The sequence below is a fragment of the Miniopterus natalensis genome, chromosome 14 (genome assembly GCF_054644295.1).
Source record: "Miniopterus natalensis isolate mMinNat1 chromosome 14, mMinNat1.hap1, whole genome shotgun sequence".
Classification (NCBI taxonomy): domain Eukaryota; kingdom Metazoa; phylum Chordata; class Mammalia; order Chiroptera; family Miniopteridae; genus Miniopterus; species Miniopterus natalensis.
Genome location: NC_142094.1, coordinates 2,367,629 through 2,383,299, shown reverse-complemented (window position 1 = coordinate 2,383,299; position 15,671 = coordinate 2,367,629).

Genomic DNA, 15,671 nt, shown 5'->3' with positions numbered 1-15,671 from the left:
TTGAGGGCTAGGGTTAGAGATCCGGTTAGGGTTCCGATTGGACCTAGGGTTAGGGTTATGTTGAGAGCGAGGGGTAGAGATCCCGTTAGGGTTCCGATTGGACCTAGGGTTATGGTTATGTTGAGGGCTAGGGTTAGATATCCTGTTAGGGTTCCGATTGCACCTAGGGTTAATGGTTTCGTTGAGGGCTAGGGTTAGATATCCATTTAGGGTTCCGATTGGACCTAGGGTTAGGGTTATGTTGAGGGCTAGGATTAGAGATCCTGTTAGGGTTCTGATTGGACTTATGGTTAGGGTTATGTTGAGGACTAGGGATAGATATCCTGTTAGGGTTCGGATTGGACCTAGGGTTAGGGTTATGTTGAGGGCTAGGGTTTGATATCCGTTTAGGTTTCCGATTGGACCTAGGGTTAGGGTTATGTTGAGGGGTAGGGTTAGAGTTCCGGTTAGGGTTCCGATTGGACCTAGGGTTAGGGTTATGTTGAGGGCGAGGGTTAGAGATCCGGTTAGGGTTCCGAGTGGACCTAGGGATAGGGTTATGTTGAGGGCTAAGTTTAGAGATCCGGTTAGGGTTCCGATTGGACCTAGGGTTAGGGTTATGTTGAGGGCTAGGGTTAGAGATCCGGTGAGGGTTCCGATTGGACCTAGGGTTAGGGTTATGTTGAGGGCTAGTGTTAGAGATCCGGTTAGGTTTCCGATTGGACCTAGGGTTAGGGTTATGTTGAGGCCTAGGTATACAGATCCGGTTAGGGTTCCGATTGGACCTAGGGTTAGGGTTATGTTGAGGGCTAGGGTTAGAGTTCCGTTTACGGTTCCGATTGGACCTAGGGTTAGGGTTATGTTGAGGGCTAGTGTTAGAGATCAGGTTAGGGTTCCGATTTGACCTAGGGTTAGGGTTATGTTGAGGGTTAGGGTTAGAGATCCGGTTAGGGTTCCGATTGGACCAGGGGTTAGGGTTATGTTGAGGGCGAGGGGTAGAGATCCCGTTAGGGTTCCGATTGGACCTAGGGTTAGGGTTATGTTGAGGGCTAGGTATACAGATCCGGTTAGGGTTCCGATTGGACCTAGGGTTAGGGTTATGTTAAGGGCTAGGGTTAGAGATCCGGTTAGGTTTCCGATTGGACCTAGGGTTATGGTTATGTTGAGGGCTAGGTATACAGATCCGGTTAGGGTTCCGAATGGACCTAGGGTTAGGGTTATGTTGAGGACTAGGGTTAGAGATCCTGTTAGGGTTCCGATTCGACCTAGGGTTAGGGTTATGTTGAGGGCTAGGGTTAGAGATCCGGTTAGGGTTCCGATTGGACCTAGGGTTAGGGTTATGTTGAGGGCTAGGGTTAGATATCCGGTTAGGGTTCCGATTGCACCTAGGGTTAATGGTTACGTTGAGGGCTAGGGTTAGATATCCATTTAGGGTTCCGATTGGACCTAGGGTTAGGGTTATGTTGAGGGCTAGGGTTAGAGATCCTGTTAGGGTTCCGATTGGACCTAGGGTTAGGGTTATGTTGAGGGCTAGGGATAGATATCCGGTTAGGGTTCGGATTGGACCTAGGGTTAGGGTTATGTTGAGGGCTAGGGTTAGAGTTCCGGTTAGGGTTCCGATTGGACCTAGGGTTAGGGTTATTTTGAGGGCTAGGGTTAGAGTTCCGGTTAGGGTTCCGATTGGACCTAGGGTTAGGGTTATGTTGAGGGCTAGGGTTAGAGATCCGGTTAGGGTTCCGATTGGACCTAGGGTTAGGGTTATGTTGAGGGCGAGGGTTAGAGATCCGGTTAGGGTTCCGAGTGGACCTAGGGTTAGGGTTATGTTGAGGGCTAGGGTTAGAGATCAGGTTAGGGTTCCGATTGGACCTAGGGTTAGGGTTATGTTGAGGGCGAGGGGTAGAGTTCCCTTTAGGGTTCCGATTGGACCTAGGGTTAGGGTTATGTTGAGGGCTAGGGTTAGATATCCGGTTAGGGTTCCGATTGGACATAGGTTTAGGGTTATGGTGAGGGCTAGGGTTAGAGATCCATTTATGGTTCCGATTGGACCTAGGGTTAGGGTTATGTTGAGGGCGAGGTGTATAGATCCCGTTAGGGTTCCGATTGGACCTAGGGTTAGGGTTATGTTGAGGGCTAGGGTTAGATATCCGGTTAGGGTTCCGATTGCACCTAGGGTTAATGGTTACGTTGAGTTCTAGGGTTAGATATCCATTTAGGGTTCCGATTGGACCTAGGGTTAGGGTTATGTTGAGGGCTAGGGTTAGAGTTCCTGTTAGGGTTCCGATTGGACTTAGGGTTAGGGTTATGTTGAGGACTAGGTATAGATATCCGGTTAGGGTTCGGATTGGACCTAGGGTTAAGGTTATGTTGAGGGCTAGGGTTAGAGTTCCGGTTAGGGTTCCGATTGGACCTAGGGTTAGGGTTATTTTGAGGGCTAGGGTTAGAGATCCGGTTAGGGTTCCGATTGGACCTAGGGTTAGGGATATGTTGAGGGCGAGGGTTAGAGATCCGGTTAGGGTTCCGAGTGGACCTAGGGTTAGGGTTATGTTGAGGGCTAGGGTTAGAGATCCGGTTAGGGTTCCGATTGGACTTAGGGTTAGGGTTATGTTGTGGGCTAGGGTTAGAGATCCGGTTAGGGTTCCGATTGTACCTAGGGTTAGGGTTATGTTGAGGGCTAGGGTTAGAGATCCGATTAGGGTTCCGATTGGACCTAGGGTTAGGGTTATGTTGAGGGCAAGGTATACAGGTCCGGTTCGGGTTCCGATTGGACCTAGGGTTAGGGTTATGTTGAGGGCTAGGGTTAGAGATCCGGTTAGTGTTCCGATTGGACCTAGGTTTAGGGTTATGGTGTGGGCTAGGGTTAGAGATCCGGTTATGGTTCCGATTGGACCTAGGGTTAGGGTTATGTTGAGGGCGAGGGGTAGAGTTCCTGTTAGGGTTCCGAGTGGACCTAGGGATAGGGTTATGTTGAGGGCTAGGTTTAGAGATCCGGTTAGGGTTCCGATTGGACATAGGGTTAGGGTTATGTTGAGGGCTATGGTTAGAGATCCGGTTAGGGTTCCGATTGGACCTAGGGTTAGGGTTATGTTGAGGGCTAGTGTTAGAGATCCGGTTAGGTTTCCGATTGGACCTAGGGTTAGGGTTATGTTGAGGCCTAGGTATACAGATCCGGATAGGGTTCCGATGGACCTAGGGTTAGGGTTATGTTGAGGGCTAGGGTTAGAGTTCCGTTTACGGTTCCGATTGGACCTAGGGTTACAATTATGTTGAGGGCTAGGGTTAGAGATCCGGTTAGGGTTCCGATTGGACCTAGGGTTAAGGTTATGTTGAGGGCTAGGGTTAGAGATCCGGTTAGGGTTCCAATTGGACCTAAGGGCAGGGTTATGTTGAGGGCTAGGGTTAGAGATCCGGTTAGGGTTCCGATTGGACCTAGGGTTAGGGTTATGTTGAGGGCTAGGGTTAGAGATCGGGTTAGGGTTCCGATTGGACCTAGGGTTAGGGTTATGTTGAGGGATAGGTTTAGAGATACTTTTAGGGTTACGATTGGACCTAGGGTTAGGGTTACGTTGAGGACTTGGGTTAGAGATCCGGTTAGGGTTCCGATTGGACCTAGGGTTAGGGTTATGTTGAGGGCTAGGGTTAGAGATCCGGTTATGGTTACGATTGGACCTAGGGTTAGGGTTATGTTGAGCGCTAGGGTTAGAGATCCGGTCAGGGTTCCGATTGGACCTAGGGTTAGGGTTATGTTGAGGGCTAGGGTTAGAGATCCGGTTAGGGTTCCGATTGTACCTAGGGTTAGGGTTATGTTGAGGGATAGGGTTAGAGAAAGTTTTAGGGTTACGACTGGACCTAGGGTTAGGATTACGTTGAGGACTAGGGTTAGAGATCCAGTTAGGGTTCCGATTGGACCTAGGGTTAGGGTTATGTTGAGAGCGAGGGTTAGAGTTCCGGTTAGGGTTCCGATTGGACCTAGGGTTAGGGTTATGTTAAGGGCTAGGGTTAGAGATCCGGTTAGGTTTCCGATTGGACCTAGGGTTAGGGTAATGTTGAGGTCTAGGGTTAGAGATCCGGTTATGGTTACGATTGGACCTAGGGTTAGGGTTATGTTGAGGGCTAAGGTTAGAGATCCGGTTAGGGATCGGATTGGACCTAGGGTTAGGGTTATGTTGAGGGCTTGGGTTAGAGATCCGGTTAGGGTTCCGATTGGACCTAGGGTTAGGTTTATGTTGAGGGCTAGGGTGAGAGATCCAGTTAGCGTTACTATTGCACCTAGGGTTAGGGTTATGTTGAGGGATAGGGTTAGAGATACTTTTAGGGTTACGATTGGACCTAGGGTTAGGGTTATGTTGACGGCTAGGGATAGAGATCCGGATAGGGTTCCGATTGGACCTAGGGTTAGGGTTATGTTGAGGTCTCGGTTAGAGATCCGGTTAGGGTTACGATTTGACCTAGGGTTAGGGTTATGTTGAGGGCTAGGGTTAGAGATCCGGTTAGGGTTACGAATGGACCTAGGGTTAGGGTTATGTTGAGGTCTCGGTTAGAGATCCGGTTAGGGTTACGATTGGAGTAGGGTAAGGGTTATGTTGAGGGCTAGGGTTAGAGATCCGGTTAGGGTTCCGATTGGACCTAGGGTTAGGGTTATGTTGAGGTCTAGGTGAGAGATCCGGTTAGGGTTACGATTGGACCTAGGGTTAGGGTTATGTTGAGGGCTAGGGTTAGAGATCCGGTTAGGGTTCCGATTGGACCTAGGGTTAGGGTTATGTTGAGGGCTAGGGTTAGACATCCGGTTAGCGTTCCGATTGGACCTAGGGTTAGGGTAATGTTGAGGGCCAGGTTTAGAGATCCGGTTATGGTTACGATTGGACCTAGGGTTAGGGTTATGTTGAGGGCTAAGGTTAGAGATCCGGTTAGGGATCCGATTGGACCTAGGGTTAGGGTTATGTTGAGGGCTAGGGTTAGAGATCCGGTTAGGGTTCCGATTGGACCTAGGGTTAGGGTTATGTTGAGGGCTAGGGTTAGAGATCCGGTTAGGGTTACGATTGGACCTAGGGTTAGGGTTATGTTGAGGGCTAGGTTTAGAGATCCGGTTAGGGTTCCAATTGGACCTAGGGTTAGGGTTATGTTGAGGGCCAGGGTTAGAGATCCTGTTAGGGTTCCGATTGGACATAGGGGTAGGGTTATGTTGAGGGCTAGGGTTAGAGATCCGGTTAGGGTTCCGATTGGACCTAGGGTTAGGGTTATGTTGACGGCTAGGTTTAGAGATCCGGTTAGGGTTCCGATTGGACCTAGTGTTAGGGTTATGTTGAGGGATAGGTTTAGAGATACTTTTAGGGTTACGACTGGACCTAGGGTTAGGATTACGTTGAGGACTAGGGTTAGAGATCCTGTTAGGGTTCCGATTGGACCTAGGGTTAGGGTTATGTTGAGAGCGAGGGTTAGAGTTCCGGTTAGGGTTCCGATTGGACCTAGGGTTAGGGTTATGTTAAGGGCTAGGGTTAGAGATGCGGTTAGGTTTCCGATTGGACCTAGGGTTAGGGTAATGTTGAGGGCTAGGGTTAGAGATCCGGTTATGGTTACGATTGGACCTAGGGTTAACGTTATGTTGAGGGCTAAGGTTAGAGATCCGGTTAGGGATCCGATTGGACCTAGGGTTAGGGTTATGTTGAGGGCTAGGGTTAGAGATCCGGTTAGGGATACGATTGGACCTAGGTTTAGGGTTATGTTGAGGGCTAGGGTTAGAGATCCGGTTAGGGTTCCGATTGTACCTAGGGTTAGGGTTATGTTGAGGGATAGGGTTAGAGATACTTTTAGGGTTACGACTGGACCTAGGGTTAGGATTACGTTCAGGACTAGGGTTAGAGATCCTGTTAGGGTTCCGATTGGACCTAGGGTTAGGGGTATGTTAAGGGCTAGGGTTAGAGATCCGATTAGGTTTCCGATTGGACCTAGGATTAGGGTAATGTTGAGGTCTAGGGTTAGAGATCCGGTTATGGTTACAATTGAACCTAGGGTTAGGGTTATGTTGAGGGCTAGGGTTTGAGATCCGGTTAGGGTTACGATTGGACCTAGGGTTACAGTTATGTTGAGGGCTAGGGTTAGAGATCCGGTTAGGGTTCCGATTGGACCTAGGGTTAGGGTTATGTTGAGGGCTAGGGTTAGAGATCCGGTTAGGGTTCCAATTGGACCTAAGGGTAGGGTTATGTTGAGGGCTAGGGTTAGAGATCCGGTTAGGGTTCCGATTGGACCTAGGGTTAGGGTTACGTTGAGGACTTGGGTTAGAGATCTGGTTAGGGTTCCGATTGGACCTAGGGTTAGGGTTATGTTGAGGGCTAGGGTTAGAGATCCGGTTATGGTTACGATTGGACCTAGGGTTAGGGTTATGTTGAGCGCTAGGGTTAGAGATCCGGTTAGGCTTCCGATTGGACCTAGGGTTAGGGTTATGTTGAGGGCTAGGGTTAGAGATCCGGTTAGGGTTCCGATTGTACCTAGGGTTAGGGTTATGTTGAGGGATAGGGTTAGAGATACTTTTAGGGTTACGACTGGACCTAGGGTTAGCATTACGTTGAGGACTAGTGTTAGAGATCCTGTTAGGGTTCCGATTGGACCTAGGGTTAGGGTAATGTTGAGAGCGAGGGTTAGAGTTCCGGTTAGGGTTCCGATTGGACCTAGGGTTAGGGTTATGTTAAGGGCTAGGGTTAGAGATCCGATTAGGTTTCCGATTGGACCTAGGATTAGGGTAATGTTGAGGTCTAGGGTTAGAGATCCGGTTATGGTTACAATTGGACCTAGGGTTAGGGTTATGTTGAGGGCTAAGGTTAGAGATCCGGTTAGGGATCCGATTGGACCTAGGGTTAGGGTTATGTTGAGGGCTAGGGTTAGAGATCCGGTTAGGGTTCCGATTGGACCTAGGGTTAGGGTTATGTTGAGGGCTAGGGTTAGAAATCCGGGTAGGGTTCCGATTTGACCTAGGGTTAGGGTTATGTTGAGGGCTAGGTGTAGAGATCTGGTTAGGGTTCCGATTGGTCCTAGGGTTAGGGTTATGTTGAGGGCTAGGGTTAGAGATCCGTTTAGGGTTCCGTTTGGACATAGGGGTAGGGTTATGTTGAGGGCTAGGGTTAGAGATCCGGTTAGGGTTCCGATTGGACATAGGGTTAGGATTATGTTGATGGCTAGGGTTAGAGATCCGGGTAGCGTTACTATTGCACCTAGAGTTAGGGTTATGTTGAGGGATAGGGTTAGAGATACTTTTAGGGTTACGATTGGACCTAGGGTTAGGGTTAAGTTGACGGCTAGGGATAGAGATCCGGATACGGTTCCAATTGGACCTAGGGTTAGTCTTATGTGTAGGGCTAGGTTTAGAGGTCCAGGTAGGGTTCCATTTGGACCTAGGGTTAGGGATATGTTGAGGGCTAGTGTTAGAGATCCGGTTAGGGTTACGATTGGACCTAGGGTTAGGGATATGTTGAGGCATAGGGTTACAGATCCGTTTAGGGTTACGATTGGACCTAGGGTTAGGGTTATGTTGAGGGCTAGGGTTAGAGATCCGGAAAGGGTTCCGATTGGACCTAGGGTTAGTGGTATGTTAAGGGCTAGTGTTGGAGATCCGGTTAGGGTTACTATTGGACCTAGGTTTAGGGTTATGTTGAGGGCTAGGGTTAGAGATCCGGTTAGGGTTCCGATTGTACCTAGGGTTAGGGTTATGTTGAGGGATAGGGTTAGAGATACTTTTAGGGTTACGACTGGACCTAGGGTTAGGATTACGTTGAGGACTAGGGTTAGAGATCCTGTTAGGGTTCCGATTGGACCTAGGGTTAGGGTTATGTTAAGGGCTAGGGTTAGAGATCCGATTAGGTTTCCGATTGGACCTAGGATTAGGGTAATGTTGAGGTCTAGGGTTAGAGATCCGGTTATGGTTACAATTGAACCTAGGGTTAGGGTTATGTTGAGGGCTAGGGTTCGAGATCCGGTTAGGGTTACGATTGGACCTAGGGTTACAGTTATGTTGAGGGCTAGGGTTAGAGATCCGGTTAGGGTTCCGATTGGACGTAGGGTTAGGGTTATGTTGAGGGCTAGGGTTAGAGATCCGGTTAGGGTTCCAATTGGACCTAAGGGTAGGGTTATGTTGAGGGCTAGGGTTAGAGATCCGGTTAGGGTTCCGATTGGACCTAGGGTTAGGGTTATGTTGAGGACTAGGGTTAGAGATCCGGTTAGGGTTCCGATTGGACCTAGGTTTAGGGTTACGTTGAGAGCGAGGGTTAGAGTTCCGGTTAGGGTTCCGATTGGACCTAGGGTTAGGGTTATGTTGAGGGCTAGGATTAGAGATCCGTTTAGGGTTCCGATTGGACCTAGGTTTAGGGTTATGTTGAGGTCTCGGTTAGAGATCCGGTTAGGGTTACGATTGGACCTAGGGTTAGGGTTATGTTGAGGGCTAGGGTTAGAGATCCGGTTAGGGTTCCGATTGGACCTAGGGTTAGGGTTATGTTGAGGTCTCCGTTAGAGATCCGGTTAGGGTTACGATTGGACCTAGGGTTAGGTTTATGTTGAGGGCTAGGGTTAGAGATCCGGTTAGGGTTCCGATTGGACCTAGGGTTAGGATTATGTTGAGGGCTAGAGTTAGACATCCGGTTAGGGTTCCGATTGGACCTAGGGTTAGGGTAATGTTGAGGGCCAGGGTTAGAGATCCGGTTATGGTTACGATTGGACCTAGGGTTAGGGTTATGTTGAGGGCTAAGGTTAGAGATCCGGTTAGGGATCCGATTGGACCTAGGGTTAGGGTTATGTTGAGGGCTAGGGTTAGTGATCCGTTTAGAGTTCCGATTGGACCTAGGGTTAGGGTTATGTTGAGGGCTAGGGTTAGAAATCCGGGTAGGGTTCCGATTTGACCTAGGGTTAGGGTTATGTTGAGGGCTAGGTTTAGAGATCTGGTTAGGGTTCCGATTGGTCCTAGGGTTAGGGTTATATTGAGGGCTAGGTTTAGAAATCCGGGTAGGGTTCCGATTTGACCTAGGGTTAGGGTTATGTTGAGGGCTAGGTTTAGAGATCTGGTTAGGGTTCCGATTGGTCCTAGGGTTAGGGTTATGTTGAGGGCTAGGGTTAGAGATCCGTTTAGGGTTCCGATTGGACCTAGGGTTAGGGTTATGTTGAGGGCTAGGGTTAGAGATCCGGTTAGGGTTCCGATTGTACCTAGGGTTAGGGTTATGTTGAGGGATAGGGTTAGAGATACTTTTAGGGTTACGACTGGACCTAGGGTTAGGATTACGTTCAGGACTAGGGTTAGAGATCCTGTTAGGGTTCCGATTGGACCTAGGGTTAGGGGTATGTTAAGGGCTAGGGTTAGAGATCCGATTAGGTTTCCGATTGGACCTAGGATTAGGGTAATGTTGAGGTCTAGGGTTAGAGATCCGGTTATGGTTACAATTGAACCTAGGGTTAGGGTTATGTTGAGGGCTAGGGTTTGAGATCCGGTTAGGGTTACGATTGGACCTAGGGTTACAGTTATGTTGAGGGCTAGGGTTAGAGATCCGGTTAGGGTTCCGATTGGACCTAGGGTTAGGGTTATGTTGAGGGCTAGGGTTAGAGATCCGGTTAGGGTTCCAATTGGACCTAAGGGTAGGGTTATGTTGAGGGCTAGGGTTAGAGATCCGGTTAGGGTTCCGATTGGACCTAGGGTTAGGGTTACGTTGAGGACTTGGGTTAGAGATCTGGTTAGGGTTCCGATTGGACCTAGGGTTAGGGTTATGTTGAGGGCTAGGGTTAGAGATCCGGTTATGGTTACGATTGGACCTAGGGTTAGGGTTATGTTGAGCGCTAGGGTTAGAGATCCGGTTAGGCTTCCGATTGGACCTAGGGTTAGGGTTATGTTGAGGGCTAGGGTTAGAGATCCGGTTAGGGTTCCGATTGTACCTAGGGTTAGGGTTATGTTGAGGGATAGGGTTAGAGATACTTTTAGGGTTACGACTGGACCTAGGGTTAGCATTACGTTGAGGACTAGTGTTAGAGATCCTGTTAGGGTTCCGATTGGACCTAGGGTTAGGGTAATGTTGAGAGCGAGGGTTAGAGTTCCGGTTAGGGTTCCGATTGGACCTAGGGTTAGGGTTATGTTAAGGGCTAGGGTTAGAGATCCGATTAGGTTTCCGATTGGACCTAGGATTAGGGTAATGTTGAGGTCTAGGGTTAGAGATCCGGTTATGGTTACAATTGGACCTAGGGTTAGGGTTATGTTGAGGGCTAAGGTTAGAGATCCGGTTAGGGATCCGATTGGACCTAGGGTTAGGGTTATGTTGAGGGCTAGGGTTAGAGATCCGGTTAGGGTTCCGATTGGACCTAGGGTTAGGGTTATGTTGAGGGCTAGGGTTAGAAATCCGGGTAGGGTTCCGATTTGACCTAGGGTTAGGGTTATGTTGAGGGCTAGGTGTAGAGATCTGGTTAGGGTTCCGATTGGTCCTAGGGTTAGGGTTATGTTGAGGGCTAGGGTTAGAGATCCGTTTAGGGTTCCGTTTGGACATAGGGGTAGGGTTATGTTGAGGGCTAGGGTTAGAGATCCGGTTAGGGTTCCGATTGGACATAGGGTTAGGATTATGTTGATGGCTAGGGTTAGAGATCCGGGTAGCGTTACTATTGCACCTAGAGTTAGGGTTATGTTGAGGGATAGGGTTAGAGATACTTTTAGGGTTACGATTGGACCTAGGGTTAGGGTTAAGTTGACGGCTAGGGATAGAGATCCGGATACGGTTCCAATTGGACCTAGGGTTAGTCTTATGTGTAGGGCTAGGTTTAGAGGTCCAGGTAGGGTTCCATTTGGACCTAGGGTTAGGGATATGTTGAGGGCTAGTGTTAGAGATCCGGTTAGGGTTACGATTGGACCTAGGGTTAGGGATATGTTGAGGCATAGGGTTACAGATCCGTTTAGGGTTACGATTGGACCTAGGGTTAGGGTTATGTTGAGGGCTAGGGTTAGAGATCCGGAAAGGGTTCCGATTGGACCTAGGGTTAGTGGTATGTTAAGGGCTAGTGTTGGAGATCCGGTTAGGGTTACTATTGGACCTAGGTTTAGGGTTATGTTGAGGGCTAGGGTTAGAGATCCGGTTAGGGTTCCGATTGTACCTAGGGTTAGGGTTATGTTGAGGGATAGGGTTAGAGATACTTTTAGGGTTACGACTGGACCTAGGGTTAGGATTACGTTGAGGACTAGGGTTAGAGATCCTGTTAGGGTTCCGATTGGACCTAGGGTTAGGGTTATGTTAAGGGCTAGGGTTAGAGATCCGATTAGGTTTCCGATTGGACCTAGGATTAGGGTAATGTTGAGGTCTAGGGTTAGAGATCCGGTTATGGTTACAATTGAACCTAGGGTTAGGGTTATGTTGAGGGCTAGGGTTCGAGATCCGGTTAGGGTTACGATTGGACCTAGGGTTACAGTTATGTTGAGGGCTAGGGTTAGAGATCCGGTTAGGGTTCCGATTGGACGTAGGGTTAGGGTTATGTTGAGGGCTAGGGTTAGAGATCCGGTTAGGGTTCCAATTGGACCTAAGGGTAGGGTTATGTTGAGGGCTAGGGTTAGAGATCCGGTTAGGGTTCCGATTGGACCTAGGGTTAGGGTTATGTTGAGGACTAGGGTTAGAGATCCGGTTAGGGTTCCGATTGGACCTAGGTTTAGGGTTACGTTGAGAGCGAGGGTTAGAGTTCCGGTTAGGGTTCCGATTGGACCTAGGGTTAGGGTTATGTTGAGGGCTAGGATTAGAGATCCGTTTAGGGTTCCGATTGGACCTAGGTTTAGGGTTATGTTGAGGTCTCGGTTAGAGATCCGGTTAGGGTTACGATTGGACCTAGGGTTAGGGTTATGTTGAGGGCTAGGGTTAGAGATCCGGTTAGGGTTCCGATTGGACCTAGGGTTAGGGTTATGTTGAGGTCTCCGTTAGAGATCCGGTTAGGGTTACGATTGGACCTAGGGTTAGGTTTATGTTGAGGGCTAGGGTTAGAGATCCGGTTAGGGTTCCGATTGGACCTAGGGTTAGGATTATGTTGAGGGCTAGAGTTAGACATCCGGTTAGGGTTCCGATTGGACCTAGGGTTAGGGTAATGTTGAGGGCCAGGGTTAGAGATCCGGTTATGGTTCCGATTGGACCTAGGTTTAGGGTTATGTTGAGGGCTAAGGTTAGAGATCCGGTTAGGGATCCGATTGGACCTAGGGTTAGGGTTATGTTGAGGGCTAGGGTTAGTGATCCGTTTAGAGTTCCGATTGGACCTAGGGTTAGGGTTATGTTTAGGGCTAGGGTTAGAAATCCGGGTAGGGTTCCGATTTGACCTAGGGTTAGGGTTATGTTGAGGGCTAGGTTTAGAGATCTGGTTAGGGTTCCGATTGGTCCTAGGGTTAGGGTTATATTGAGGGCTAGGGTTAGAAATCCGGGTAGGGTTCCGATTTGACCTAGGGTTAGGGTTATGTTGAGGGCTAGGTTTAGAGATCTGGTTAGGGTTCCGATTGGTCCTAGGGTTAGGGTTATGTTGAGGGCTAGGGTTAGAGATCCGTTTAGGGTTCCGATTGGACCTAGGGTTAGGGTTATGTTGAGGGCTAGGGTTAGAGATCCGGTTAGTGATACGATTGGACCTAGGTTTAGGGTTATGTTGAGGGCTAGGGTTAGAGATCCGGTTAGGGTTCCGATTGTACCTAGGGTTAGGGTTATGTTGAGGGATAGGGTTAGAGATACTTTTAGGCTTACGACTGGACCTAGGGTTAGGATTACGTTCAGGACTAGGGTTAGAGATCCTGTTAGGGTTCCGATTGGACCTAGGGTTAGGGGTATGTTAAGGGCTAGGGTTAGAGATCCGATTAGGTTTCCGATTGGACCTAGGATTAGGGTAATGTTGAGGTCTAGGGTTAGAGATCCGGTTATGGTTACAATTGAACCTAGGGTTAGGGTTATGTTGAGGGCTAGGGTTTGAGATCCGGTTAGGGTTACGATTGGACCTAGGGTTACAGTTATGTTGAGGGCTAGGGTTAGAGATCCGGTTAGGGTTCCGATTGGACCTAGGGTTAGGGTTATGTTGAGGGCTAGGGTTAGAGATCCGGTTAGGGTTCCAATTGGACCTAAGGGTAGGGTTATGTTGAGGGCTAGGGTTAGAGATCCGGTTAGGGTTCCGATTGGACCTAGGGTTAGGGTTACGTTGAGGACTTGGGTTAGAGATCTGGTTAGGGTTCCGATTGGACCTAGGGTTAGGGTTATGTTGAGGGCTAGGGTTAGAGATCCGGTTATGGTTACGATTGGACCTAGGGTTAGGGTTATGTTGAGCGCTAGGGTTAGAGATCCGGTTAGGCTTCCGATTGGACCTAGGGTTAGGGTTATGTTGAGGGCTAGGGTTAGAGATCCGGTTAGGGTTCCGATTGTACCTAGGGTTAGGGTTATGTTGAGGGATAGGGTTAGAGATACTTTTAGGGTTACGACTGGACCTAGGGTTAGCATTACGTTGAGGACTAGGGTTAGAGATCCTGTTAGGGTTCCGATTGGACCTAGGGTTAGGGTAATGTTGAGAGCGAGGGTTAGAGTTCCGGTTAGGGTTCCGATTGGACCTAGGGTTAGGGTTATGTTAAGGGCTAGGGTTAGAGATCCGATTAGGTTTCCGATTGGACCTAGGATTAGGGTAATGTTGAGGTCTAGGGTTAGAGATCCGGTTATGGTTACAATTGGACCTAGGGTTAGGGTTATGTTGAGGGCTAAGGTTAGAGATCCGGTTAGGGATCCGATTGGACCTAGGGTTAGGGTTATGTTGAGGGCTAGGGTTAGAGATCCGGTTAGGGTTCCGATTGGACCTAGGGTTAGGGTTATGTTGAGGGCTAGGGTTAGAAATCCGGGTAGGGTTCCGATTTGACCTAGGGTTAGGGTTATGTTGAGGGCTAGGTGTAGAGATCTGGTTAGGGTTCCGATTGGTCCTAGGGTTAGGGTTATGTTGAGGGCTAGGGTTAGAGATCCGTTTAGGGTTCCGATTGGACATAGGGGTAGGGTTATGTTGAGGGCTAGGGTTAGAGATCCGGTTAGGGTTCCGATTGGACATAGGGTTAGGATTATGTTGATGGCTAGGGTTAGAGATCCGGGTAGCGTTACTATTGCACCTAGAGTTAGGGTTATGTTGAGGGATAGGGTTAGAGATACTTTTAGGGTTACGATTGGACCTAGGGTTAGGGTTAAGTTGACGGCTAGGGATAGAGATCCGGATAGGGTTCCAATTGGACCTAGGGTTAGTCTTATGTGTAGGGCTAGGTTTAGAGGTCCAGGTAGGGTTCCATTTGGACCTAGGGTTAGGGATATGTTGAGGGCTAGTGTTAGAGATCCGGTTAGGGTTACGATTGGACCTAGGGTTAGGAATATGTTGAGGCATAGGGTTACAGATCCGTTTAGGGTTACGATTGGACCTAGGGTTAGGGTTATGTTGAGGGCTAGGGTTAGAGATCCGGATAGGGTTCCGATTGGACCTAGGGTTAGTGGTATGTTAAGGGCTAGTGTTGGAGATCCGGTTAGGGTTACTATTGGACCTAGGTTTAGGGTTATGTTGAGGGCTAGGGTTAGAGATCCGGTTAGGGTTCCGATTGTACCTAGGGTTAGGGTTATGTTGAGGGATAGGGTTAGAGATACTTTTAGGGTTACGACTGGACCTAGGGTTAGGATTACGTTGAGGACTAGGGTTAGAGATCCTGTTAGGGTTCCGATTGGACCTAGGGTTAGGGTTATGTTAAGGGCTAGGGTTAGAGATCCGATTAGGTTTCCGATTGGACCTAGGATTAGGGTAATGTTGAGGTCTAGGGTTAGAGATCCGGTTATGGTTACAATTGAACCTAGGGTTAGGGTTATGTTGAGGGCTAGGGTTCGAGATCCGGTTAGGGTTACGATTGGACCTAGGGTTACAGTTATGTTGAGGGCTAGGGTTAGAGATCCGGTTAGGGTTCCGATTGGACGTAGGGTTAGGGTTATGTTGAGGGCTAGGGTTAGAGATCCGGTTAGGGTTCCAATTGGACCTAAGGGTAGGGTTATGTTGAGGGCTAGGGTTAGAGATCCGGTTAGGGTTCCGATTGGACCTAGGGTTAGGGTTATGTTGAGGACTAGGGTTAGAGATCCGGTTAGGGTTCCGATTGGACCTAGGTTTAGGGTTACGTTGAGAGCGAGGGTTAGAGTTCCGGTTAGGGTTCCGATTGGACCTAGGGTTAGGGTTATGTTGAGGGCTAGGATTAGAGATCCGTTTAGGGTTCCGATTGGACCTAGGTTTAGGGTTATGTTGAGGTCTCGGTTAGAGATCCGGTTAGGGTTACGATTGGACCTAGGGTTAGGGTTATGTTGAGGGCTAGGGTTAGAGATCCGGTTAGGGTTCCGATTGGACCTAGGGTTAGGGTTATGTTGAGGTCTCCGTTAGAGATCCGGTTAGGGTTACGATTGGACCTAGGGTTAGGTTTATGTTGAGGGCTAGGGTTAGAGATCCGGTTAGGGTTCCGATTGGACCTAGGGTTAGGGTTTTGTTGAGGGCTAGGGTTAGACATCCGGTTAGGGTTCCGATTGGACCTAGGGTTAGGGTAATGTTGAGGGCCAGGGTTAGAGATCCGGTTATGGTTACGATTGGACCTAGGGTTAGGGTTATGTTGAGGGCTAAGGTTAGAGATCCGGTTAGGGATCCGATTGGACCTAGGGTTAGGGTTATGTTGAGGGCTAGGGTTAGTG